The sequence below is a fragment of the Camarhynchus parvulus genome, chromosome 8 (assembly GCF_901933205.1).
Source record: "Camarhynchus parvulus chromosome 8, STF_HiC, whole genome shotgun sequence".
Taxonomy (NCBI): domain Eukaryota; kingdom Metazoa; phylum Chordata; class Aves; order Passeriformes; family Thraupidae; genus Camarhynchus; species Camarhynchus parvulus.
In genome coordinates, this window is record NC_044578.1 from 15,296,843 (window position 1) to 15,321,857 (window position 25,015).

Sequence of the window (25,015 nt, forward strand, 5' to 3'; positions counted from 1 at the left end):
CCAATTTATTGGTATTATAACCACATTATTACTAATTTATTTCCAAAATACCAATTTCAAAGCAAACTAAATTCAGATCAAACAGCCCTAGAGAAACATGCATTTCCTTTGTATATCTTGTCTTACCTACATAAAAACAAGAGGTAGGAATCTAACGAGGCCCAGCATTGAACTTACATTGAGGGGATTACTGATCTTTGTTTACATTTGCTGCTTGTTCTGTAGCAAATCACTAGGGACATAGCAAAACAGTGCTTATCAGTACTATTATACTAAATGGAGGTGCTTGAATCAGGTCTAAAGCACACACAAACTATTCCTCCTTTCCTCAAATATATGTATTTCCTCCAAAGGCAGGTATTTGTTACAACCGCATTTTGCTCACTAGAGATTAAGTATAATCAAAATTACTTTGGCAACATGCAGTCCTGCGAAAATATGTACAACAGAGAGAATTATGGTGGCATCATGTATTTTAATGCAAAACTAGCTTTAAAAAAAGTTACGAAGAGATAAGTCAATAAAAAGTGTGGAAAGCTACTGCTTTTATAATACACATCCAGCTTTAAAGAGAAGGAAAATATACTACCTTTACAAGTATGTCACTGTATAACTTATAGGAAAATTAAGATTTTTCATTTCAGCTACTAATAGTTTCCAGAACATAAAGCATAAAAGTCTGAGTACTCCCTTTTTTCAAGCAGTAAAGGTCTCAGGTTTTTACCCTATTCATATTTGTTATCATGTTCCAATCATTTGTATTTCATTGATTTCAAAACATAGGAAATGGTCCATCAAAATAATGCTTTTTATAGATGCTACAAACTGTATTACAATCCTTCCACATTTTTCACCATGGAAACTACAGTAATTTTCAAGTAATATAATGCTTCATGCTTACTTTCTGGAGTTCTAATTCTAAACATTTAATTCTGTTCAGTTATCTGGTGGTACCACCCTCAACAGCATTCATTCTTCTCATGTGAAAAAAGCAGAGTTAGAGATGGTAACTGATATTTGCATGAATTCAGGAATCTAAGCAAAACTAAGATATTGGATGTCTGTACATTAAGAAGTCAAACTGGCATTCAACCATCCCTTTAAATATTTCTAATATTAGTAAGAAAGTTTTCAACTCAAACTTATAAGCATAATTTCTTTCCCTAGTCTTTCAACAGATGAAATTAAAAAAGCATCTTAAGGAAAGACACGTGCATCAAATCCAGTATCTGGGAAAAAACTTGCTGGATTACTATTGAACTCATAGAGTAACATTAACTGCTTGCCTTCAAACTTCAAAATGGTCCATTAATTTTTAGCTCTTTCTTCTACTCCAGCTTTGAATTTCTTCTTTTTCCCTGCCAAAATACCTGAATTGATCTGTGGTTGCAAGAATATGATTCTCCATGTGTTTTCTTGTGTCTGCAAAGAATCAGTTTCAAAACCAGTTAGAGAATTTGATCTGAAGGAGACTGTCCATAAAATCAGTTAATCAATTCATGAACATACTATAGAGTTTTATGCTGAAAAAGTAAGAAACTTATTTAGTACTCTTTAAAACGCTCTTCAGTCCTGCAGGTGCCCGGCTGCTGCGCGGGGAGGGTTCTCTTTGCCCTGGAGAGAACGCCAGGGCGGCTGCCCCTGCCCGGCCCCGCCAGCTCAAGAGCCGCTCGGCCACACCTGAGGAAGAGCCGGGCTAAATCTCAGCTGGGGAATGGCCGGCTAAATCTCAGCTGGGGAATGGCCGGCTAAAGCTCAGCTGGAGAACAGCCGCCTAAACCTCAGCTGGGGAAGGGCCGGCTAAAGCTCAGCTGGGGAAGAGATGAGCCGGCTAAACCACTGCTGCCAACGGTGCACGGCTCTCGCACTTACTAAAAGGCTCTCACATCTTCTACTCAGAACACTCCCTCTTCATTTTTCCCCAGTGCTAGAAGATTATGAGTCTTTTATCCAAACTAAATAATGTTCCTAAAGAAAGTTTTATATTCCTTTGGGAAGTAGTAAAATGGAAAGTTGGATAAGAGTCTCTTATACAAAACACACAAAATATCCAAAATATGCAAATGTGTAACCATCATAAATATCTAATATGGAATTTAAAAATGGGTTCATGTTGAGAAACTTCCCCATTCATGGGAAAGCACCCACAACAGAGAGAGAAAGAACAAATGCAAGTAAAAGGAACCAACCAAACACAGAATCTGAGAGAACTTTCAGGGGAAAGCTTTTTACCACACCTAATATGATTGAATATCCATCTTGCAAATAAACAGTCCAAACATTGAGAGAAAAAATTAGTAGCAATTTCAGATCAAATTGAAATGAACTATTGGATGGCACTGAACTGTGAAACAGGAGATTTTGGATTCTTCTTGCACAGCTGTGTCTGACTTGTTATGAAATCTCATTTGCTATCCTGTCTCCTTCAGTATCCTCCATTCCTTTTCTCAACTCTGGTGATTTACAGAAGTTATGGAGCAGTTCTCACAGTGGACACATCTATGCTAAAATCAGAAGACAGAGGGCAGCGGTGAATGAAAATGAAATGAATGAAAACATTCCCAGACTCATTCCTTTACTCTCACTGGCCTGCTCAACAGATTTTAATTGTCCCAGTAAGTAACCATTATGTCTTTCAGATCTGCATCCTGTGCTGTAGTCCATGTTTCCTGTCAAAGTTCCTTGATAAAGTTTCCTTCAGCTATGCCTACCAGTCCTTCACTCCCACCACTTACGTACAGTGTGCAATAGTGATTTTGAATAGGTGACACCTGACTCTCAATGGGCTCTCTTAAGCACTACTTTATAATACATAAAACTAGGTGCTGCTGAAATATAAGCAATTTTCTTGCACTGATGATGTGTTGCTGGACTAGCCCTGCTTCTCATGCAGATTGCTTCTAAAAAGCATTTCCTGCAATTCTGGGCAATTCATGCCCCCTGTGCCTGGAGTGCGGATCCCTGCAGTTGGTGCACTGAGCAGTCCCAGCCAGTGCAAGCCTCCTGCACCAGGCCCTGCAGCCAGACACCCTGGAAATGCACCAGGGAGCAGATGCATCACCTATTCCTGCAAGCACTGCAACAGCCACTGCACGGGTGCTTGCTTAATGCCAACAGTATGATGCGTATTTCCTGTGCTGAAGGAAATTGCATCTTTCAGAAATTGCATCAGGCTCTGGCAAAAAAATAAAACAGCTAGGGAGAACATATTTCAGTATGAGTGAGCTAATTATAATTTTGGCTCCTAAAGCTTTTTAACAGCCAACATATAAAGTCCAGCTGGCATGTCCTTCCGCCTGCCTGAAGGAAAAAATTCTCATTTATAGCATAATCAAAAATCATGTTTCTATATTTTTGGGGTTTTTTAAGTTACTGCCAATACATCAGCCTATGGAAAAGCCTCCAATTGCTTTCCAAGTGATGGAGTGCCAGGAAGAAAAAGTTTCAATGTATACACATTTTACTGCCTTTACACTGGTTTAAAAAGCACACAGGATTGCCTGGCTGGAAGTAAGGGGAAAAGAAGTATCAGTTAAGTAAAGAATTTGTGAATCACATAGCCCTGTGCAAGTAAGGGGCCATTGTTTATTTTCAGATTGTCATAAAGCCATTGGTGAATTTGAGACAGTTCAAAACCAGTTACAATAGAAGGAAGAGGGGATTGTGCAATCTGCTGAAATGAAATCCAGCCCACAGAAACAAAATCTTGCAAGAACCCAGCACTGAAGTATGCTGTAAGAATAAAAAATACATGAGCAAGTGCCCAACTATAGTCTTTTAAAGACCAATGTTATTTGGTATGAAAGCAGAGGGTGTTGCACAGCTCGGAACATAGGTTTGCTAAGTATACCAGGCTCTTACTTCTTTCAGTGAATTGTACTCTGAAAACTTTGTAACTACCACAGATGTACAGGGAAGCAGCTGTATTGATTTTCACTCACTGTACCTGTAGTAATAAATCAATCAATATCTCTCAGAAAAATACTATAGCACTACTTGCCCTGAAACAGCATTTTGAGTAGGCACCTGCAAAGACAGATAAATTTTTCTACATCTCATAACTAAAACACTGCACCGCAAATAGCAGTTTGCAATGATCAAAACAGCATTTATATGTCTATTTTAAAGTGATGTTTCTTTAGCGATATAATTATGATTTTGATTACTTATGCATCAATGTAAACTAAATGAAACATATTCTAGGTTGTATTGAAAAAAATGTAAGTGACCAAATCTACAAACTTTATTAAAATGCACAACTCTTATATGATCAACAAAACATTTCAGCATGACGCTTTTTAGATGTAACAAGTTTGTGTAGTAACTCTAAATGAATTAAAGCCCAGGAATGTGATTTTTATTAGTAATCTTGCAAACCAAGGATAGGGAACCATATTTACTCTTCAACTGATAGTCACCTTGTGGGATCTGTAGCACATGAAGGCTAAAATGTAACATTTACCCAGGTTCTGAGACTGGAAGTTGGATAGGGTACACCTCCTTCATTCTGTGGTGCATTGTGACTTGAATGCAATCTTCTATGCCATACTCATCCACTCTACATTTGTATGCTCAGGTATTTAAATGTCCAAGCCAACCTAACAGCAAAATATAGATGGAGGACTTTAAGTGTCTGAAGACACAGCCAATTGCAGTAATTTTTTCCAGTTGCAGAAATTCTTTCAGTAGGTGAAACAATGTGCAATCTTAAAGCATGCTTTGGATGGAAATGAAGGCAGAATGGAAACCTGCCTCCATACCTTGTCTGCTACTTCAGCCTTTATAACACCAAGCTTTTCTCATGGTGGCCCTCCTCAGCATGCATTCTCTTATTACACTGTAAAGGATGTAGTTTGAAGTACCAATATTTTATGACTTCCTAGTTCAGTCTGTGACAATTGTAAAGCACCCATCAGTCTCCCAGTACTAATAGCTAGTTATTTACTAGCAACTACAGCCAGAATCCTGATTTTCTCTCAGGACCCCTGAGGATTTTCCTGTCTTATCAGTTAAATACAAAATTACACACCCCTTTATACCTTGTCTATCTGGGTATCTTAACTATATGTCCTTTGGAGGTAGCATTTGGGTTGTATGAACTCTTGAGGAGAGGATGCCAGTCTCCAGGGGCTGCAGGGATTGCCAGGATCCACGTCTCGGGGCTGGGGCAGGTGAGGCAATGTCCTTGCTTGCAGCACTGAGCTCACATGATGTCTGGTGAAGACAGCACCCATCATCCTGGACTGTGGTGACACCATCATCAGTACACTGAGGGAGGAGAAACTCATCACTTGTTAGACCACATCTGTAATAGTGTATTTGGGGTTGGGATCTCTACCACTCAAAAGAAACAGGTAAACTGGTGTGTCACCAACACTGTCAGGGACAGCATATATATACATATGTATCTCCAGAATATATGTATACATCCATATATATATTATTCAGATCAGCAAAAATCCACATTTTCAACTGGCTCAAAACTTGCAAAAGCTGGAATTAGAAATTAAATGAAATGTGGAATCCCTTCCCTTAGGGCAACTTTTTCAGAAGAGCTGTGTAAAATTTAGAGATCATAGCTTATACAAACCAACAGTCTACACTCCTGTGAAAAAAGTTTTCAGTATTTTTTCTCATTTTTATATATACATATCCAAAGATAGAATACACACACACACACACACACACACACACATATATATATAAAACCAAGCATTTCTTGATTCAGTTGGCTGTGTGCTCCAAAAACACCTAGGTGATATACTTGATGTATATTTTCATATCATTCCCTTTTTATTTAGCTACTACTAGGAATAGGATATTGGGCTAGACAAACCTTTAATGTGATTCAATATGAAAGTTTTTATAAAGATTATTTTCAACTGTTTCAGCAACATTTTAAGTTTACTATTCCAAATGTCCACAAAGCATAATTGAAAAGAATCCAAATAGTTTAGAGGGGTTTGGATTAGCTCCTGTTTTCCATCAAGAAAATATGAGGTTCAGGAGAGTGGAAGACAAGATGAGCCACAAGAGAATCAATCTGCAGCCATGGTCCACAAAAGTCTGAGAACTACCAAATCACTAAGTACTCAAAATTGTGTGCAAAATATGAATAAAATATTGATTTCATTAAAAATGTTAAGGACTACTTAATGCAACAACATTTTATATGTTTGCATATTTATTTCCAAATTTGCATATCTGTTTGCATATATCTTGTAAAGCTGAACATTAATTATACTTTAAAATCATGTATAAATTGTAACCAAGAATGTTGTATGAATTTTTGAAATAAGAGATGCTCAAGTACCATTAATTATAAACTGCCATTTAAAGCACACTGAAGCAGACCTCATATTGAAAAAATATTGAGCCCTTGACAAATAAAAAAGGCAGCAAGAGTTATTAACTGGTCTAGCTGATTAAATGGTGTTTTCCACAAGCATAGCATAGATTATTTTTTTCCCTATTTCTCCCTTCAGACCTTTCTCTCTCCTGGGTTTCTTTTACTCAGAAGTGACACATGACAATTTGCTGGCCAAGGTAAAATTTGCTGGCCAAGGTAAAATTCAGACCACATGATTCACTGGTTTATAGTTTCTGTTTAGGCCAATTCTCTTTTTGAATCTTTATTCATGTAGCACTGACAGTAATATATAACAATAGACAAAACTTCATGAGTTACTTTAATGAACGAATGTCAAATGAGGTGAGTTGAAGTGATTTTCTCACACCCTAATTAGATCTGTGAAATTATTCTGAGTAATTTAAAAAGCAAGGTCAAATCTCAAGCAGCTTCCAAAAACCTGGACTTGCTAAATATACAAGGCATGTTGATCTGACTATGACTTAAAGTGGCAATTGGAGACAGTCAAAATTCTAATAGCTTTAGATATAAATCCAAGATCAGCTATCCCAGTAATCATTAAGAGCCAGGAGTTTCCTAAAAACTGTTTCTTAAGAATATTGCAGAAGTTTGCTCTTGTTAATTTTGAGAAGATGTGTTGAAGATCCATTAATAGTTAAAGAAAACAATTCAAAGGTACAGCTTGCATAGAGAAGGCTCCACAAGTTTATTAGTGCAAATCAGTGTTGCTGCCCTTAAAAGTTACCTATCTCTGCAACAGGCTGTTCCCTGAAGAAAGGACAGCAGAAAAGTAAAAGTCCCTACCTCTCTCTAATCTGTCCAAACCTGATATCTTAATTTACATGAACAATGAAGCTGAATTTGCATTAATCCATCAGGCTGAAAAGTATATAAGTAGAGATGCAAACTCACCTATCTTGTTGTGCTAGCTTTGCCTCAGGGGTGGTAACACCAGTGCAAGGAGCAGACTGACAGCCAGGAGCAGTGAAGTCTCAAAATTCTGCATGTGTTATGCAAATGGGACCATGTCCATCAGTTTTAGTGATGTTGCACTATAGATTGAATTTGGCCTGTGTAGGTCTGGCCTAACATTGGCATGTTATCAGCCATTCACACTCCTTGGTCAAGCAAGGAACTTTCTTCAAATCTATGGAAGCTCTTTGCCTGATCTGTATTTCCCACTAGAAATACAGACTACAGCGAGAGGGAGAGCCAAGAGACTCACTATGGAAATACAGCTCTGTGGTTATCTCTATGGTTAAGTGTGATTACAGGAAAATAATCACACACAGGTGGCCACAGAGCAGCCACCTCAGAAACTGCTATAAACCTCTCATTTAATCCTGTCTTCTGAGAGACACCTGCCTGTACATTCATTCTTCTTCAGCCCACACTTGAGACTGAGCAAGTGGTTCCATTAGAGGACATGCATACCCTAGCACAGAGGCCTACTGTTAATATTTCTTACACCATGCAAACACTGATGAGCTGAATTAGATTTGCACTAAACTTTAATAGTTGTAGATTCATAGTATAACATGTCAGTAGTAGAAAAATCATGGCAAATTTTCTTGCTCTCTGTAGGAAAATAATGTGCAACCCTATGAGTTCTGACTTTTGATTTTTCAAAATTTCCTATTTTTTTTTATTTTCCTTTCACTTTTCATGAAACTGTCTGCAAAGGAAATAAATGCTGCAATTCCTGTGACTCTTCATAACATCACATGTCATTACTTCCAACAGTAACTGATTCTCAGGCTTGGTTCTTTCTCCTGTATCAGTGTACTGAGAGAACTTAAAGTAGCAACCAGCACAGCTGTATAGAGCAGGGAACTTTCCCAATGGCTAAAAATGCAATGAATAAGTTACCAGCAGCCATTTGATGCTTTTCTTCCAATGTGCATGTCCTTCACCTACAACCATGAAACATTTATTTTAAAAAGAGGGAAAAGAAAAAAGATGCTTCTGTTTCTTGAAACTAAGACATTGCTACAGCTGTAATTTTCCGTTCTAATGAGGATCTATAGCGAATGAATTACTAAAGCACTAGACAAGCACCAAATAGTTCTCCCTCCTGATTGATTACACTCCAACGGCAACAAAACCTCATGGTCGAGTCACTAATGAGTCTTAGATAACCCATCTGTTTGTAATAGGAGCATGCTATTGTAGTCCCTGTAACAGAAGGACTTTGTATTGATATTTTGTTACAGAAGGGTCTAGAACTAGATTTTTTTAAGAATTGGGATCCAAACAAAGATCTTTGTAGTAAAAATATCAATTTCAGGGATAAGCCAAAATCCTGACTCAGTGTTATGCACTCAAACTTGTATGATTATAAGTATTTAAGTATTGAGTCAAGTTCTTTTGCTGAGCTTTCATGACTAAAGTTATCTATTTAGCTAAACGCAGAAGTAATTTGGCAGAATGATTTAAACACATGCTAAACTAATACAGCTTAAACTTTAATTTCCTCTGTTCCTTTATAATGGTTTGCTACTCTACTTTGATATGAAATAGCAATTGTATTAGATTTAGGCTTCAGTAACTAATTAGTAGGTGGTAGTGGAATTAGTTCAGAACAGTTCAGAAATGTTAATATAGCAATTCATAGTTTGTGTCACCTTTGTTTAATTTTAGTGCAATAAGTAGTTCAGTACTGTTTGACAATAATCATTGTAGTACACCATATTCAAGACTTGCAAGACTAACACATGTAAGCTACTGTCTAACTTACATATTTTTCTTGATTTTTCAAGTCTAAGAATCTTAAGTGCTTTATCAGCAAATCATTTCTTAACTGAAAGTAGTATACACAAAATATATATGAAGATGCACCCACCAATTCTTTATTTATGCAAAAACTACGAATACCAGTGTAGTTGTTATAGACTTTCATATGCAGGATGCTTTAGATAACTGCTTTAAAATGGATGAGCTGATAAATGTACTAATTCCTTACTACTTTGCAGCCTATTATCAGTGTGATTCCCAAAGAGAGGCAGGCAGGCAGACAGGCAGGAAGGAAGGAAGGAAATGCAATTTTGTCCTTTTTCAAATTACAATAAAGAATAATTAATACAGGAAAAAAAAACCCTGTGAGAACGTAAAGAGATTTTTTCAGATAGTTGCCATGCCTTGTATTGTAGTCTTACTAATAGACCATATTCTGATCACACTTCATAAAGAACTGTGCAAAAGTAAGTTCCAAATTTCACTTTTTGATCTCATTGATTTTCATTAAAAAAAAAAAAGTACTTTTGGAAATACACCTGTAACCATTAAAATGTAGGAAGTTGCAGCTGGAAAGGAGCTATTACCTTATGCTTTCAGGTACTCTATCATGTGTCTCCCAGTCTTGGTTTCCCCAAAGATGCAAAAAAATACCAGGGGCCTTAAAAGACAGCACACTGACTTTTGGACTTGCCTACTGCAGTTGGAACCATGAGAAAAGAGATCTCTCAGCATAACAGTGATCCACAAAGGAAAAACAGGGCTTGTGTCTTTTTGCTGCTTTTATACATTCTGCAGAATGCCAAGATGAGGTTGTTTTACAAGTTGCTAAAAAGCTTACTTTTTGCTTTTTGAAATACAAGGGAGACCAGGTTTTGCTCAGCACTAACTGGAGGGGATGGAAGTACTGAACCTCTCAGTTTTTTTCTCACAACTGCTGTTGATTAGCAGTTGAGACATACTGAACGTACTTTTGTTATGCTTGTTGTAAATTTGAAGACAGCATTTGCTGTACTCTATTACAAATTACTCCTGTTCAGTTCTGTATACTCTGCTTGAGGAAGAATAATACATAGACAGCTTGTGGTGACAGTCCACCTTTTCATGCACTCTTACATGCACAGAAAACAGTAAGACAACAAAACCTCATTTGATAATGTCAGGAAAGGAAGTCTCTAACCTTCAAGAGCTTGATTTTTGCAACTACCAGGCTAATCTACTGTTACAATACTACTTCATCCTCAAAAACTCTGTTCTGTGTGTAAGCAGTGATGTTAGCATTGCAAAGGAAGGACTGTGTGACCATTTTAACAAGCCTATCACCCACTTCCTAGCCAAGTGATACTTTTTTAATGGTTAAAGAAACTCTCACAGCAGAGCCTGTCCAAAATCAAGCAGCAGTTAAGTGTATCACCTGAGATATTTCACTTTGTGTAGCTTTGGGGCTTTTAAACTGGCCATGTATTTCCCTCTAACATGACACTAAAAATGAGACTTACGGAGAGAGAGGGGGGGAGAGAAAGAGAGAATATGGGCAATAGAAATAATTCATTAACTGGATACATCAAAACTTCTCCTGAATGTGTACAATGTTGGCAAACTCTGAGAAATTCCTATGCTGAGCAATCTGATCAAGGAAGAGGTAGAATCAATGCCATCCTCTGTATATAATAAAGTCAAAGTCTTAACTACATAGAAAGAGGTTTTCCTGCTTTTCTTTCTCTACATTAAAATGCCCACTTCAATGAAGATGAAACCAAAGCTACTGGCTTATTCAAAGTTCAGTCAATTTACTAAAAGAAAAAGCAGAGCTCTCTTGCTTTGAGAAGTATCTGCAATCTGTGACACCAGAGAAAACACAGAGCTCTATGACACTTGTATTTGTAGGATTACTTAATTTGGCTCTAAAGTAGGAATACATCTATATCTATACCAATCTAGCTTTCAGATGAGTTTTGCAAGCACAGCCTCATATGTCCAAATTTGTAGCAACCTAATTAACAGGAACAAAAAATGAAAATTGCTTTTTCAATGCAAGACACATTTCTAAAATGATCAGTATATAAACTAAAATGTATCCATCCTTAGAGTAACTGCTTGGCTGAGCTGAAAACAAAACACAAGGAAGCTTGAACGTGGAATTCCTCCCAGCTGTATATTGAAATCCCCAGGAAATTTCTGTCTTAGCCATGTTCTGAAAATTATTTCAGCTAGGGGGCGTTCCACTAACATATTTTCCATGGCTGCACTTCAGACATCAACCTGTTCCCAGCAGCCGTGACAGCAGCCTCCTGATGAGAGCTGTAAGTGCAAAACCCTGATATTCCAGGATTTTAAATTTCTCCCTTACTCTTGTAAGCAAGGGCCTCAGACTCTACTGTGAAGCTGTAGCAACACGAGTAAATAAGAATTAGTGTCTGACACAGAAAGGTGCCTGCCATTTGCTCATTCTACAGGCACTCCAATGCAGGGGTACCCCGACGCTCTCCTACTGTGACTGTTACAGGGATGTGCCTTATACCAATACAGTTAAGCCATAATGCACAGAACAGATTACAGCAGCAACAATTTTGCCTGTGTAAGCTCATGTTCACAAAACTCCTACTGACATAAAGCAGAGATCATACCTCATGTGACCCCAGCTTTCCTACTTCCTACAAGTGAGAGCAGCAGCATAACTACAACCTTAACTACCTACCAATGCAACTATTTTGAAATACTACATTTGGGGTATTTATGGGGGCAAAAGCTTCGTATCAATTAAAGCTTATCTTCCCTGGCCACCTGTCACATATGGCTTCAGGACACCAGCACCTCAACTTTTCCTTGGTGGACCGAAGTCAAAGGAAGTCTCATCACATGTCCACCCACCAGGGTCTTAAGAGAACATTTATTCCTGCCTCTTCAATGTAGGCAAGACATGAGCATCAGCACCTTTTTACTGGCTTAAATAAGGGACACAGATTTCAAAGCTTTGAACAAACAAATACGATAAATATAGATCTATTTATAGATCATGGGTTCAATAAGGGTAGCTAGACACTGAAGGAAGGCTAAAATTTTCCTTCAGAAACTGTCACTCCTTCTGCAGTGATGATTCTCTGGCATGTCATAGGCTGAGATGACTGTGTTGGGGCAGGGGGTCTGGTTAAGAAAATGCTATAATAACCCTTCAGTCCATATTGCATGAGATTTCTTTTGCTGTTATCTCCCTCTCTGCAGATAAATAACAGAGGAAAATACACATTGCAGCTGGTGACTCATTATATCAGTAGCTGCCCTGTGCTAAACTCTATATATGAGAATTTCCATAATTTCATGGGTGCCTCTTTAAGAAACGAAACGAGCTGAACTTTCATTGTGCTGTGGGAAGTAACAGCACATGAGCAGTTATGGTATTACATACGGACTTTTGCTTCCTCCTGGGAGTTGTTTTCCTTAGAAGCAAAGCTGATTCCTATTTTCCACTTTGCTGATAGCTCTGTTCCTGCATAGTTTGTACTACAGTGGGAACTATTATGCACCCTTCCCTCTCCCTCCCGCCCCTGCATACCTACACACTTCCTCTTTCCAGAACAAAAGCTTTTTCCAGTTACTTAAGGAATCTCACAAAATTATACCTCCTATCCTTATATAGTGACCTCAATTATTAGTTCCAAAACATAATCTTGAAGGGAAAAGTATAACTGTTACTCAGGAGCTGAGCCTTAAGCCTCCATTAACTTTGTATTTAACGTTAAAATAGTCATGGGAGAAAAGTTTTTGGGGAAAATGGGATTCCCTGCCCAGTTCTGGTTGCACTACCTGTGTGAAAACAATTTGATTTCAGAGGATTACTAATGCAAGGATTCCAGAATCCAAACTTACTATAAATTCTGGTAACTTTCAGATATTGCTAGTTACTGTTTTATGGAACTACCATTTGAGATTTAGTTTACAGTCTGCAAGCAGTAATGATAGAAACTCAAGACAGGTCAGGTTATTACAGCTTAGCTATCAGACCCCTTGAAAATACACTGTACAACCTTTAGAAAAACAAGCTTCTAATAAACATAAGAAGCAAGTTCCAGTCTCTGATTAAGAATTCTCTTATCTCTTAGCCTTGGTTCCCAGGCTAATGAGATGACTTTGAGAAAGCTGTCTTTAAGTGTCTCCCCTTTATGCTGTCCAGAATTCTGCAGGCTGTATGGCTCATTACATGTTTCTTGTAATACTGATTTGTCTCTGCCATAAGCAGTCTCTGCTGCCTGAGTGCAGGAATGTCTCACATTAAATTAAAGGGCCAGAAGCACAGGACATTTCAAGAAGGACAAAGAGGTGGCAAAGCTCACTGATTCTGCAGGGAAATTGCTTTCTTGAGGAGAGTGTTTCATGTACTCAGGAGGTCTGGAAGATGTACTTTCTGGGAGAAGGTGGCTCAGTGCTGATAGGGGTGCGAATATAAACTGTATATGAGACTATGGCTATCATTTTAAAATTAAAGAGATATACAGTCAATCCTTCAGCCTTTCTGTTCCCCCAAAGTCAGTATTTTATTGTTTTTAAAGCTTTGCGTTGACACAGTGCCGACCAAAGGCAAACACTACAAAATACAAGCACAGACCCAGCATGTCACTTTGCAAAACAAAAATAGAATGGGGAAGAAGTGCTATGATGTCATGCAAAACATCTCTAGGCCTAATTTAAAAAAAAAGACAGTTTTATATGGAATGGAATGCCCTTAACCTAGAAAAAGAAATATATTCAGAGAACTGGAAGAAAAACAGTGCCATACACAATTACATTAAAAAATGCCTTACCTAAACTGTGGCATTCTATAAATGATTGAATTTAGATTGAATGAAGAACTGCAAACACCTGAACACTGAAAATTACTCTTTTGGTACAATCCATAAGAAAATAGCCTAAAACTGGAGGCAGAATTTTTTTGAAACTGTGATATTTTGGAACTTTGCTTAAAATATTTAGCCACACACAGAGAACAGGAGTAGTGTACTTGAGATGAAGGAGTTGTGGGGCACTGGACTACAAAACACACAGGGCCACAAACTGATCTGGGATTAGCACAGGGCAGTGGAACAGCCTTTGATAATCAAGCCTCAGAACAGTATCAGACTAAGAGAGAGCTGCTCTTGTCAGTAACAACTTTATTAAGCAAACCATTGACATTTCCCCACATCTAAACAGAAAAAAAACCCCAAAAACAAAACAAAACCAAAACCAAACCAAAACAAAAACACAAATTAACAAAAAAAAACCACAAAAAACCCACACACAACCAACAGACAACCTTTTTATTGATTATGCCTTTCTTTTTGAAAAGCAAATTTTCAAACAGCACAGGGCAGCCTAAACAGTACCACTATAAGCCTAGTTCAGACTTGCAGTGAATTCAAGAAAATAATTTTCCATTTACATTGCAGTTGGTCTCACTAGGCCAGGTTTACAGAGAGCACATCCCTGCAAATGTAGTCAAGTTGAAAACAATGGCCCTGTTCACACAAGTCCAATTTTGTACAAGTAATGCGGTAGGAAGGAAGGTGTTCAGGATACAGCGCTATTGATAACTTCTGTGGCACAAAATCACCTCAGCAAAAAAGAATCAGGCTGCAAATGCTAAAGGTTAAAAAAAGAGGACAATATCCTTTACTGTATAACGGACAAACTAGAATGCCTTTTGATATTTCTTTATCACACAACCCCCAAAACATGGAAAAATTCGCTCAGCAGTTCCAATCATCCATCCAGCATGAAAATAAGTGGTTCATAATAATTTGTGATGGTTCTGAAACAATAAAGAAAACATGCAAATTACACCAATACAATAAAGACTTGATTATGCAACTGTTTTGCCTCCTGCACTGCAGCAATAAGCAAGCAAATAGAGACTGAATTGAACACAATTCATACTGCAAAAGAATATTCACTTGTGTTAATGCTTCAGCTATTTAAAGGAAATAATTTTGGTAAAACATTATCATTAGGAGACCCTATTTAAGGTTTATATCAACAATTTTGAGACTAATTTCATCATGTTTGAGCTCCACATCCAGATTTTCAAGATACAATTGCTTTGCTTTCAAAAGACAGCAGAATACTTTTTACAAAATGTGCTCAATAAATTTTTAAGAGTGTCAGCATTCCATTTTTGAGGATCAATATCTTGAAATAATCTTTCCTAAGTATTTCTATATGAGAATACCTATGCATATGAGAATTTATAAGCCTTTTTTTAACCTCATTACAGTCAATGGAAGTTAAGTACAGGCTTAAATGTATTCTGCTATTTTTCATCCTGAACCAGGATATTCCATTGTATTTTAGACCAAGAAAGAACAACACTGAAAACTATGCATCAGGCAGCTTTCAGAGTACACACACAAGATATGCTACACAAATCATGGCAATATGCTAATAAAATCAGTTATTTCTTTTCTCATGCTGTTGTAAGACACCAACAGTGCTGGTTTTGGGGTTGATCAGAAGACCTTTTATTCAGCTACACAAAATCTAAATTTAAGATAATGTTTCTCTTTCCTGGTTTCTTCTCAGAGCAATGGACTTTCTCACACCACTGTGGATGAGAATCCACATTTAAAATTTGATTAATTAATGGTACTAGAAGCAGCATTAAGTCATCCTCCAGCCCCTACGAGCCGTGTCAGAAGGGGTCACTGGTGTACTGGTGCTGGCCAGCAGCCAGTGACAGCATGGCGAGCAGCCAGCCATTCTGCTATGAACTGGAGGGGGTTCCTGAGGGAATTTTAACGTTTCTCTGTATTTCCACCTTTATTGCAGCTCAAGATCTCCTGCAGAGTTTGTATGTACAGCTTATGGATACTAAAGGCTATCTTTTTATTTCACTGAATGCTTTCATAAAGAAACCAAACCAACAGTAAGATTTTTATACAGCTTCAGGAAGCTTAGGTGCGTGAACTTCTTTTGGCCACATCACATCCACATCTAAACTTTGCAGAATTGATAATTTAAGGTAATTCATGCTTTCCTCACAAGCTGAGAAAAATAAATATAGGAATTAGTAATACTATCTTGTCTAAATTCTCTATTTAGGAGCAAAATAATCTTCTTTGTTACAGTTTCCTGTACTTCAACATTCTTACCAATGAATTACCGGATTTGGTCCTGAAACATTCTGCAGCGAGATTTGGAAAATTTGTACATATCTTATGAAATGAAACCAAGTTACACATGGCTTCTGAGAAAATAAAATAATTAAAGCTTGTATAGAATCAAAAAAGGCAGTATGGGTTATGGAGAAAAAAATTGCACCTTGGCATACTACAACAGTAGGCAGTATCACCAACACATCGTTTTCTCATACATATTTATAAAGGTCCATACATAGAAGCACCTGCCCACAAATGCACAACACACAAATCCACAGTTCTTTGGGAAATGGACTTTGTATAATCTGATAGAAAAACTTTACTGCAGCATGCTTGAAAATAGATTGAAAATTATTGCCCCACTTTGAACATTTCCTGAAATGCACTGTAATATCAGTACAAAGCTGACTGCATCAATCAGGTATCTTCAGATGCTTCATTTGATTTTTCAGAGAGATGAGAAAGCAACAAAGTGACTAGACCAAGCAATTCCAGGTACTTATAGCACATTAATCAATTTGAAATGAACTCCCTTTGTCTGCTGCTGCAATGGTTTAGAAGACATTTCCTAAACAAACAGATAATACTTTCTTTTCTATTATAAGTGATCAAACTCTGAGACTTATATAAGAATTTTTTTTAAAACCCACAACACAATACTAGTGCTTTTCTTTTTTTTTATTAAAGAGCATGCTTACAATTGTGAAATCATGGTTACAGAAGTTCAAATAAAGCTTATTTTTTAAATTCTATCTGACCTTGGATTTGACAAAATTGTATATGGGTCAAGATTATGAAAGGGCTTTCATTACATGAAGTTATCTAAGTATTGTTCAGACTGGTTTTCAGGATGAAATACTAGCTGAAGTTTGTATTTACTTCATGTGCAATCACTTTAACCTTGCTATTTGCACAGCAGATGTCTTCTTCACAAGACTACAGAAGCTATTGACTATAAATCTTGATAAGATAAGCTGTTCATTCCTTCCTTGTCAGAGCACTCTAAAAAGTAGCATAAAAGAAAACAATTACTGAACTGAGGCAAATAGCAACCGTTGATCCTAGAGTTCTTACGGGGTCCTCTATACAGCAGCTTCTGACCGAGTTAAACCAGCAGAATTAGAATCCTTGTAGGAAAGTCATTATACAGAATTTGATTCACTTGTGACATTTAATTCATATGAATGCAAGACTGCAGTTACAATTTTTCTAATTGCCACTATTCCTGAAATCTCAATAGTTAAAATATTAAATAAGCATAATAATTCAGCTACTTCCTTTATCCTTGCATCTTAGCAATTCAGTCATCAGTGACACAATGTGTGATTATAGCAGGAATGGAAAAGCTTGTATTCCCCATCCTAGTGGGGAAGAGAGTGGCCAAGGCTGCCAACTCAACAGTTTAAATTAACAAAAGCCTCCACTGAGTGCTTTCCACTATCTCTGGAAATAGTTTTGGAAAGCAGGTTCCATCCATTTTTCTGGTTTACTGATTAAGAAAGTTTGTTCCACTTACAAAAACAACATCAAATAAACATAAGAAAGTCTGAGGACCCCAACTTCCTATTAAGAACTGAAAGGTAAGAAAAATACACAGCCGATGATATTTTGGCCACGTGTGTCTTCCCCAATAATGCTTTAAAAAAACCAAACAACTGGATAAGGTGAACTGCCCTGTGGAGAAGGGAAGATTGTTCCTTCATTGGAGGAGCATTAACATGCTCTAGGAAAAGTTTCTAATTCATCCCCAAAAGTTTGGCATTTTTGAGTTTAAATTAGTGGCCTTCAGGGAACTCACTGTAAGGACAAATTATCATCTTTTTAATCTCTCTCCATAAGGTGAAACAAAAAAACACCACACCACAATTTCAATTGTCTTCTACAAATGAACTTTCTTGAAATACAAATCTGATTCTGCTTTTAGTTACATGATGCTAATGAGCTAATTAACAGCCAGGTTATTTCCTATTGACTTTCTGTGGGCTAACAATTCATTGGTGCTAAGCAGCAAAAGATCCATTATGACTGAAGTCCTTTTTTATATAGGATTCCATGCTTTGACTTAAAATACTCTACAGCCTTTAGGCATCCTGGAATCTCAGAACAAACAGAAAAGTTATCTGCAACCCTACCTTCAAAGGTGGGTGGATAAAATAAAAAATAATAGGCAAACCACACAAGATTGCCATAAGACAGTCCCATCTTTAAAGCACATGTGCAAAGGCACAGGCCTTAAGAAACAACATTAGCATTACTATGCATAAATTAGTAGATAATCTAGGTATACTCAGTCCAATAAACTGGATTTACTCAATTCAATCAGGATTCTGCAGTGGTAAGACCATAGTCACTATCTGCATGCTGCAGTACAGTCTCCTTTGCATGTATGCTTTTGTTAAATCTTTCTGAAAAGCAGAGATTCCCTACTGCACTTTCGGAATTAAATGAAACAGAAATTACAAAGGTATACAACCCTTTAATACTTAATTAGCTTTCCAATCAAGGAGTGAAACCAAGCAAGATTACATGACTGATTATACTGATGATATGACTGATCCATTTGGATTGTTATTTGTCACATTATTCTTCTCCAAGTGACCGCAGAGATTTAACACAAATAATGAGGAGAGCTACGCTTTGGTTGCATAGAATCAGTTTAACACATTTGCTGGTGATTTTCCTAGCTTCCCCTGTCAGCCCTGCCAAATTTCTTTTCAGCAAACTAATACCCAGTTATTTTTGCCAAGTCTTCAAGCTTTTACTCAGTTAGAAAAGTATGATCCATCTGTTTTCAGAGGCTGAGAATCCACAATTTTCGATATCCTCACATGAGTGGCAGACCCTGCTATTTGAGCACCATAACCCAAGTGTTCTTTCATAACTACCACACACAGTAAAGCAATTGTTTTAGGTCATTTCAAAGTTACCTCTTGTGTGGAAGAAAAGAAAATAGTCATAAGATCAGATATGCAACCTTGTGAGGATGGCAAGTTACATGGTGACAAGGTGGGTGAGCTGTAGAATTAAGTCTATAACTGGGAAGCATTTCAATAGCCCTAGAAGCAGCAAACAATAAATATGATGGCGCACAAGAAATTCATGATGCAGACCTATTTGCAGGAGAACATGCAGAGAGTGATTATTGTCTTAGAGCAAACAAACATGACATAATATTATCTTTAAAGGAGGCAAATTTTAAACTAAATTCAACATAATCTATCCATCCTTTTTAGCAAAACATCCTTGCACCTTAGGGAACAATCTCATTGCTAGAAAGGCACAGGTGATGTTTCTGTTTCTCAGTAAGTCAGGTACATTTCCTATAGCCTTGTGGGACACTGCATCCTCCTACAGTTTTGTAATGTAACACAGGCCTGTTACCTTTTAACACATAAAAATTGTATGATCCAGATGCATCAGCCTTCCAGACTCTAAATTTGCTCAAATACAGTAACTACCAACTTTTAATTTTGGTTTGCATAAGACATTCTGATACACATAGCAGCTACATCTGCAGATATACCTCAGCTCAATTCCCACAAGAACTTTTTTGGGATCTTTAATCAGAGATTGAATTCCTTGTCTTGTTTGTTGTGGGCACAATATACAGACTTTCCAGAAAAGCATTATTAAATAAGACCTATGTGCTTCAGAAGGTCATCCTGTCTTTCTGTTGGAGTTTTCTACCATGTCCAGTTCTACACTCCAACACACAGATCTAATGCTAAACCCAGAAAGTAGACTGAAAAATGCTACTTCTAGGGAATGTTTGCCCCCATTCCAATCCCTTATTATTGCATTCTTACAATATGCAAATCACCTTCCATATCATAAACCGACTTTTCACTCACAGGAGAGGAGGGAAAACTTAAACCCCACAATTCTACTCTAGGAGAATAACAGGCCAAAATTCAGTTTAGAAACACAGAAGAAAAAAAAAGGGGAAAAAAAAGAGAAGCAATTGAAAAGATGAGAGAGATCTAGAAGTCCTTGAATACCTAAATATTTCCCTGCTATGCCTGGTTCATATCTCCAGCTGCCAGTCTGTCAAGTCTGAGAATAACTGCTGTGACTGGAATCTGCTAAAGAAACTAGAATGCTATGAGCAGCCATGTTTAATTAAACAGTGGGAAGTTCACATTAACAATAAACAGGGGAAGCATCAGAAGTCTTGGCAAAAGCCAAGTACAGTGTCACTGCTCTGCTCTGTACTTATGTGGTCCTTTTTACTGGTTGTCTTTACAACAGAGCAGAGACATTCAGGACTTCTATAGAAGGATTCTTAGGTGTGCTAATGAAATAACATGTGATTCCACCTGTCCAGAATAAGAACGCCTAATTCTGCTTAATAAGAATACCTAAATCAGATGTTCTGCTTCTAAAGCTCTGATTCACAATTTCATCACAATTCACATCACAGAAACATGGATGCAGACATGGAGAGCTTGATGGACTGAAAAAATGCCTCTCAATGTCGACTTCTGCTTTGGTGGCAGTAAATCTAGAAAGGAGCACCAAAATAGTCCACTATCTGTTCTGCAGTCATGGAAGAGACAGAATTAAAATAATTTCAGATTAGCTACAATATTAGGACTGAAATTATTCCTGGAGATCATATGGTATCAGAGGTCAAAAGCCCAAACCAAAACAAACCTGAGTAGAACAACTGAATAGAATGTTTTTTTACCTGTCAGCGTGGAAATATGTAGAAACAAGAAGCCACATGCTCGTTTTCTTTTTCACAGTACATGCCACTAAAACAGACTCTATTTTTGATTAGAGGGGGATGTGAAAATCAGTTATTTTCAATTAGCTAAGAGAAGGCTAACCATGGAAACACCACAGAAGTTAGAATATGATAATAAGAATCATAAGAAAGGAAGTTTAAGGAGTTAAACCTGAATGAACTAGAAAAATCATCAATGGTAAGAATGTACTGAAAACAAACAAACCAAAATAAAAAAGTGTGGCATTTATTTCTTTCAGGGAGATAACATCTATATGATCAAAAAGGGTTGAATAATCAGTAAGATTAGATTTTATTACAATCCAAAATGAAAGAGGTTATTTATGCTTGGAGATCTAGAATCACTTTTTGATGAAAGAGAACAAGTTATTTGCCCAATTAAGTCACACAATTCAGCACTAAGTTTATGAAATAAGCAACCTGATACAGTAAACAGTGTAAAATGCAAAATGCCACAAGACAGATTGACAGAATTAAAACTTCATGGCATTGGTCTAATGAAAAAGGTGCATGAGACCAAAATTTTCAGAAATTTGGGAGAAAAGCAAGCTCTTCAAGTCCACGATAATGCCAAAAAACCCCAACAACTCTGCAGGTCCTGCACTGTCCTATGGAAGCTGTTCAGAAAAAGGCTCAGATCAGATGGATCAGCATCGATACTCTCAGTAAACTGCAAAAAGACAAACGTGCTCACCATTTTTGTATCCACCCATAAGATTTTTAAAAAGACATACTCTGCTAGAAACCAAGGAAGTATTACAGAAGCAAAGATGAAGCCTAAAGAAAAAGCGGTCAATGCCAAATATTTATTTATTAAAACCAGCATGTGGATAACAGCCAGGTTCTGATGAGTACATCTTGAAAAGAAAATAGAGGAGTATACATCAAATACTGCCTCCCTCAGTGCACATGCTGACTGTTTCCTGGGACTGCTGCTGTTTGGCTCAGGCTTGAAACAATTATGTTTCATTACAAAAACAAGGCATTTTCGATGGGATGAGAAATAAAATGAGAAAGATGTTTTCCAATATCAAAATCACTACAAAGACACAACAAAGTGACCCTAGAGAGGAGCAGAACTGAACCAGTACGAATCATCATAAGGCATACTCTGACAATATATCTGCCTCAGGAAACAAGGAAGATTTCATATACGTATTTTTAATTAATTCAAAGAAAATTTCCACTGCTTTAAGATAAAGCACCATTCCATTTCACAGCAATTAATTATTTCTTCATGCACTATTATCAGGATACCTTGTATCTCAAACTTTGAAAGTTAAGCCAAAAGTTCAACAGCTGAAGTTAAAATGCACACTGCAAGGAAACTTTACTTAGCATGTAGGGAAGTTACACAACTGTGATATTCAGCGGCCTGGGAAGATAGGAATAGCAATCTGCAATTTTAAGTGACCAAACTAATTGGGAAGAGAAGTCTGGAAAAGTGCACTACAAGGTCTATGTTCCATTATTCGAGTGAATAATAAAAACAACAGTCTTGGAATACAATGCAACTCTTCTAGACTTATAGAGCAGTTTCTTAATATTAAAGGAGTATCTGGACATGAAACGAGGAGAGAATTAATTTACTAGGAAATTAAAGGTAGCAGATTAACCAAAACTGAAAAATTAATGACAAAAGTAAAGGACAGGGGAGTAAGCAAGTCCAATGCACCTGTTACATTTTCAAGAACAGGCAAGTTTCTTTTTAAAAATCTAATACTTAAAATTTGGATTTAAATTATTTTAGTTATTCCTTTTTCTTGCTTTTCATTTTTAAATGTTTTTTGTGTTCTGCAGGACTTCAGCTCTGGTTGCACAATTTTGGGCTCTATTCAGAAACTGAAAAACAATACCAATCACCCTGAAAGTGATTCATTGTTCTATGATTTTGCTTTCTTAAGCACCTCAGTTCCCGTTAAAGCCAGCTGCATAAGGGATCACAGCAGTGGGCAGCAAGAAATTTGCAGATCTCCTCAAGAGCTCCCTCTTTTTCCTTTGTCTTTTTTGTCTTTTCAAGGTGTTCAAAGGAAGAAAGCATCAGAGATGTCTGTATAAAATTTTTTTCTTGAACATTTTTCTTTTGAATTTTTTCCTATTTTCATAGCTGGGAAACACAGGTGTTCTCACCTTGATTGGCACAAAAATTCCAGCTGCTTACAAAGTGTATTGACATCAACAAATCATTCAATTATTCATTATTATTATGAAAAGTACAGCATCAGTGCTAGTTAAGGCATTTGGATGAAACAATCTGCAACTGATATTTCTCTCATGTTAAGACACAAAACACATCTCTCTATGTACTGGACTCAGTACATTATTCACTGTGTATTTTGTGTATTTTAACTCTTTGAGAGAGAATCGGAGACTTCACCCTTATTGTACTATTTATGCAATCCAGCTTCTCTATTCTCCCTCCCAGGCCCAAGAAGAACCAAAAAAAAACAGTAAGGCACTAAAACCAAGATCTCAAAAGCAGTTAAGACACTTGGACACCTAAGGCTTGCTTCCATTGAAGTAAACAGTACAAATCCTCAGAAGAAACTGGAAGGAAAATCAAAGTTTGTACCTTGTCACATGTGCAGTTCCCTTGGTAGAGAGCTTCCTATGTAAAAGAAGAATTCAATCTTAAATTCTTAAGAGGCATAATGATTACTAAAGAATAAGAATCACTAAAGAAAAATGTCAGTTTTAGAAGATAGCCACTAGATGGAGCAATTTAATATTAAGATTCCATTTACAAAGATTCTTTTGCCTTTCCCATTACCAATTTGTTTTTTCCTTTTTCTGCTAAGGATACTTACAAATACTGTGTCCTTGCATATTATGCAAGTAAAAGGAAAACTGCATATGAATAAACACTAATGTTTCTATATTTTGCCTGTATTGAAGCAAAGACTAGAAACAGTGTAAGGTAAAGTGCAATTCTAAACCACTTCTGTTAAACTGTTAATTTAATTAATCCACCAATCTAGGTTACCTAATCTTGAGAAATATTAAGCATTAAGAGAAATTAAGCAGTTTATCAGAATACTATACTCTCTATTCACCAGACACCAGAACTTTTTGCCGGCAGAGATTATTCTATCCTACCCTGAACTTTAGCCTAACTACTATATAGTTAGAATTCTTCTATGTTTTAGTATCAGAAACTCAGAATTAAGAATATTTTGTACTGACACAAAAGGAAAAGAGACTTGACCTCATTAGCTTGAGTCCCAATTTACATCAGTTGTATCTAAGATGGCTGTAGAACTACAGTGCCTTCTGTCAGTGTAAGACCAAAAGTTGAACCTATGTCTATTTATATTTCTAATGTTATTTTCAAGCAACAATTTACAGTTGTAACTATCCAAAGTACCTCCTGATAACACCTATCTGTACCTTGTGAAGGTGATATGTATGTTTAAAAACAGAACAATGATGTTGTTGCTGAATGCAGCTCTGAGGCACCAAGAAAGTAAATCCTCAATGATTACATGGGTCTTACAATCCTTCTTTAATACTGGATTTGCTGGGAAAAGGGGAAGGAATAAAGACAGCTAAGGACAGCCTGCAAACAGCAATCCCCAACTGGCCTCTGCTTTTTTCTTTTAAAAGACTTCTGTTATACCATACTTACAAAATATGAATATTTCTGATTGACAAGTATGATAATCTAAGCCTCATGAACAGTCTGCAGCATCTAAAGTCTGCAAACATCATAATACAGTATACATTTTAATATCCTTCCTATTAATGAACTTTTCTAATGTTAAATCAACCTCCACCTCCACCTGCAACCTCCACCTGCAAATAGCAACGGGTCCATGGTGAAAGTCCATGCTTTTAATGTCTAGATGTGGTGCTTCCTTCCAAGAACTGTTACTATTATCCATCATGATTAACGATAAACAAAATCCAAACACTAGGCTGTTTATACAACTATTAAGGCAATTGTGCATTTCTCTCTTAGAGAAGTCAGCCATGGTTCTAAGGTTTCTGAAGATGTATCATTGATATATCCCCATCATGTCCATCATTACCATGACCACA

General features: G+C 37.0%; 1 long non-coding RNA gene across 1 annotated transcript; it reads right to left on the reverse strand.

The window, feature by feature from the left end:
- Nucleotides 1–684: 684 nt before the first annotated feature.
- Nucleotides 685–5,614, reverse strand: LOC115906294. The gene is made up of 3 exons (XR_004060911.1): nucleotides 5,040–5,614; nucleotides 4,463–4,598; nucleotides 685–1,422 (listed from the first exon to the last, which is right to left on the reverse strand). It is a non-coding gene; the product is annotated as an uncharacterized LOC115906294 (long non-coding RNA).
- Between the last annotated feature and the right edge of the window lie 19,401 nt (nucleotides 5,615–25,015).